The 5,045-nt window shown below is 37.9% G+C and overlaps 1 pseudogene; it reads right to left on the reverse strand.

Annotated features, from left to right (window-relative positions):
- The window catches only part of LOC100954645, a 46,515-nt pseudogene that overhangs the window by 31,609 nt on the left and 9,861 nt on the right, over positions 1 to 5,045 (reverse strand).

A 5,045-nucleotide genomic window follows, 5' to 3' on the forward strand; every position in this document is an offset into this window, starting at 1 on the left:
TTTGCCCAATGAGAGCTTTGACAGATTATGTAGATAGAGGTGAGTTACATGGAGGTAGTTATCTTCCTGTTCCCATCTTGTTAAGAACACTTTGCACATGCTTATTCCTTTCACTGAAGACACTGATCTTCTAAAGACAAGCTGGTCTAAAATAATTTTCCCCCTTCCCAACACTGCTAACTTTTTCCTTTGCTTGTTACTGTGGGTAAGAGTGATGGCTGCTGTTAGATACTATATTCACCTATGCTACAGCGTGAATATATTTCTCTAAAATTTATATTTCAATCTCATACCTCCAACCCATGGCTGTAGTCCTAGCACTCTGGGAGGCTAAATTGGGTAAATTACTTGATTTCAGGAGTTGGAGACAAACCTGAGGAAGAGTGAGACCTCCACCCCTACTAAAAAATAGAAAAACTATCTGGGGGTCCTGGTGTGTGACCATAGTCTCAGCTACTTGGGAGGCTGAGGCAAGAGGTTTTCTTGAGACCAAGAGTTTGAGGTTTCTGTGAGCTATGATGCCATGGCCGTCTACCCTGGGTGACAGAGTGAGACTATCTCAAAAAAAAAGTAAGTGATTATATACTGATTTCACAGTAGTACGGAACACATTGGACACTTTTTTTTTTGTTCTTGAGACACATTCATAGGAATGGTAAAACATAACTATAATCCAGAAAAGAGGGAAGGGGAGGAGAAGGGAGAGAGGAGAGGCTGGGAGGAGGGAAGGTTTTGGGGGGATCCAACCTAATGTGCATAGTGCAATGGTATAGTTCTATACTATTAACAATAGAGTATGAATGTTTTTGCCACAACAAATAAGTAAGCAAGGAGATGGTTATGTTAATCAGTTAGATGTAAGCATTCCGCATTGGATATCAAATCAGCACATTGTACCCCATAAATACATTAATGTACACAGTTATGATTTCATAAAGAATTTTAAAAAATAAAATATATATCATTTGATAATATTTGAAAATAAAAAAATGAACTTTTCAATTAATATAATTATAGAAAGAGGTAAAATAAAGTATGTATGTTTATATACACATATATAAAACAAGAAACAGATCTTTATCCTTAAGAAAATAAGTCTAAAGTGAATTAAAAAAATCAAAATAACTAAGAGTAAATTTTAAATGTCTTACCACAAAAAATTAGTGAGGTGATGGCTATGTCAATCAGTTTGATTTAAGCATTCCATATTGCATATCCAATCATCACACTGTGGCCATAAATGTATACAGTTACAATTTTAATTAAAAATTAATAACAATTTTTTTTCAAAAAAGTAAGTAAATAAAATGAATACCTCCACTGTGGAGATATTAAAAATCGGGACCTTGGAAGAAGTGATGCAGAACTCTCATGAATGGGATTAGTTCCTGTAAAAAAGAGGTTGAAGAGAGCTGCCTTGATCCATTTTACTATGTGGGGACACGTGGAGTAACTAGTCACTGTTTATGGAGAAGATAGTGAGCCCTTGTGAGACATTTAATCTATCAGCATCTTAATCTTGGTCTTCTTAGCCTCCAGAACAGTAATAATTGTCTGTTACTAAATTACCCAGTCTATGGTATTTTTGTTATAGAAGTCTGAACAGAGTGGCATACCCTGTGACCTGCTCACATCTTTGAATATAACTGCTTTATAAATAAACTCTCTTAACTTTATCCTAATTTTGATGGATCATCAATTTCCTGCTGTGGTCTGATTGATGTAGCTATTGTGTTCATGCTCTATACACTGTAGTGTCCTTGATTTTTCCACTTGCATCCTTTCAATGAATCTGTAATGAAAATTTTTCACATTTTAACTTCTCTGTAATTGGGATACATTTTGTAATTAATGTTCCATCACAGCTTCTCAGTGTTTTAAATTCCTTAGTGGTACATAGAATGCGGTGCCTCTTAGATTTAATAAAGTATAATAATATATCTTTGACCTCTGTGCATATCAGTACAAAAATATAGAATTCACGACGACTGGAGGGAAACATTAGTTGTGGGATTTTCTAAGAGATGACACACACACGCACACACACACACAAAATAAGCGATGACACAAATATGAACATGGATTTAAGTTCAGTTATTTGGTTAAACCATAGTATCACTGACAGTATCAGGGTCCTGAGCAGGAGGAGATGCTTTACAGAGAAGACAATATTGACTTTCAAAACATTCACTGGACACTTAGAAGTAAGCCACCAAGGCTTAGATTAGTGGTTATCACTAAGTATTATGCTTTTCAGAAAAAGCCAATGTCCTTGATGTGTCATTGTCTAGTCTGCTTGGGCTGCTATAACAAAGTTGGTCAAACAACCCAAATTTCACTTTGGAATTCTGGAGGCTGGAAGTCTGAGATCACAGTGCCAGCTTCCGGCAAGAGCTCTCTTTATGGTTTGCAGATAGCTATTATTTGCAGTATGTTCCCATGCCTTTCCTTTTTCTATGACACAGAGAATGAGGGAGAGGTAGGGAGGGAAAGAGAGAGAGAGAGAGAGAACAGAGATCATTCTTCATTCTTCTTCTTAAAAAGTCACCAACTATGTGGATTACAATCCCACTGTTAAGATCTCACGTAAATCTAATTATTTCATAAATGCTTCATCTTCAAATACCACCACACTGAGAGTTAGGGCATCAAATTATGACTTTCATGAGGCCACAGCTGGGTCCACAGCATTTCACCTCAAACCCTCCAAATAAACATACTTCATGCAAGCAAAATATAGTTATTCCATTCCAATTGCTTGAAAACTCAAGTAATTCCAGCATCAATTGTAAAGTCTAAAGTCTTATATAAATATTCCTCAAATCAAATACAAACGAGACTCAAAATATGATTCATACTGACACAAAATTCTTCTTCAGCTATGAACCCGTGAAACCAGGCAAGTTACATAAGTATAAATACTTCCAAAATACCATGGTAGGCCAGGCATATGATACACATTCTTATTCAAAAAGGGAGAAATTGTAAAGAAAAGGGTGATGGGTCCCAAGTAAGACCAAAAACCTAGAAAGTTAAAATCATTTAGGTCTTTAGGCTCAAGAATAATTCTAACTGGCTCCATGTGCAGTGCTGTCCAAGTTCACTGGGGTGGCAGCATCACCTCTACCATTCTAAATGGGGTGATGCTCTTCACAGCATCTGACAGATCAGGGCCCTCTCTGGTGGTTGCACTGGAGTTGATCCAGATTTTTAATTTGAAAGTATTTTGACACAGATGCAAAAAGAAAATATAGCCTTCTAAATTACCAAATAATATGTAAGTAAACAACATCAACCAATTTATGATACTTACACTGTGGCCTAACTCCATGCTGAAGTGGGAAACAGGGATGCACATAATTGAGAAATTGTGTAAAGCAGGCGTCCTCAAACCACAGCCTGCAGGCCACATGCGGCCCGCCTAGGACATTTATCTGGCCCACCAGGTGATTTTGCCGCTGCTGCCTGTCCTGCTTAGCAGCCGACTCATCCCGGGGCCGGTAGTCCGGCCCTCCAATGGTCTGAGGGACAGTGAACTGGGCCCCTGTTTAAAAAGTTTGAGGCCCCCTGGTGTAAAGGAACTAGATGGAGCAAGAGTAAGCTACAGGACAGAGTCAAGGATTACTGTTGATCACTTCACCTAATAATTCAAGTGATCTTGTATTTTGACACTTTGTCTCTTATCAAAATGGATGTGACAAATCACCATAATTAACTGTTTTGATTCAATCTTCACTGACCACCTTAATCCTCCTTGGTCTAGCTAAAACATTCATTTAGTAAACCATCAGTGTAACTGGAATATTTTGATCAATTTTAATATGCCAAAACAAATTCTGAACCTTTGGATACAATTATAAACAAGACAAGTGCTACCCTTATGGAGCTTAGGCACTAGTAGGGGGTATAAAAAAGTTTATAGGAAATTATCATAAAGCCTGATGAGTATCCAGTAGGTAGTGGACTGATTGCTATGAGAACACAGAGGGATGTCAACCACAGAGTGAAAATGTTGGAACAGGAGATTTTGGAAGGCAGCTCAGTCCACAAAAGAGTGCAGTGTTCTAGACAGAGGAAGAAGTGCATGTAAAGGTTTGAGTTCACAAAAAAGAATATGAAATGGTTTAAGAAATTAAATATATTTAACTGCTAAATTAATTAATTAATTAATGATACCCTTGGTCTCAGATAGTGATTGTCAACTGGGGGAAATTTGGACTCCCATGAGACATATGGCAATATTGGGAGACATTTTTGTTTATCACAACTGAGTGGGAAGGGCGATCAGTATCTAGTGAGTAGGAGCCAGAGATCCTGCTAAACATCCTACACTAAATAATATTGACTCCAAAAACAGAGATTATCCAACCCAAAGTGCCAGTGATGCTGAAAATGAGAAACCCAGGGCTACATCATAGTATGTCCCAAGTCACTTATTCCAAGTGTAAGCAATTACACTACTAATGCTAAACTAATTTATTCAATGACTATCACCTCTGCTGCTCCAAAACTTCATGATAATCAAGGACTATGTCCTGTTCCTTGTTACACCTTCAGTACTTCCTGGTACATAATGATGAAGTTAGAGCATCCCTCATCAACAAATGGAAATAGGACTCTTCAATCCAGGATTAACAGGGACATTTTGCTGGGATGTGCAGCCTAATGAGAGGGCGTGCACCAAAGCTATTTCAAGTATCCTCCACCTTTCCCCAGCCTCTTACTTTATTACCTGCCCTTGTGTCTAAATAGATGGTACTGTTTCCTGCTTCATGGGAAAGAAATGTTTTTCTAAACATAATGCCTAATCCAGAAACTAGAATGAAAACGATCTGGCTACAAAACAATACTTAATGCAGGTGTAGAGGAGATTGGTGCAGTAATTAAAAGAAGATCATTAAAAGCAAATGTATCAGTTTTGCACCACATGTCTGCTACTGATCATTTATCACCTGGGCTTAGACAAATTGTATAACCTCACACTTGTCCCTTAAAAAACTGTCTGTAGCCGGGCGTTGTGGCGGGCGCCTGTGGTCCCAGCTACT

Source organism: Otolemur garnettii, unplaced genomic scaffold, assembly GCF_000181295.1.
Source record: "Otolemur garnettii isolate 467f Iridium unplaced genomic scaffold, OtoGar3 scaffold00117, whole genome shotgun sequence".
In the NCBI taxonomy this organism is placed as follows: Eukaryota; Metazoa; Chordata; class Mammalia; order Primates; family Galagidae; genus Otolemur; species Otolemur garnettii.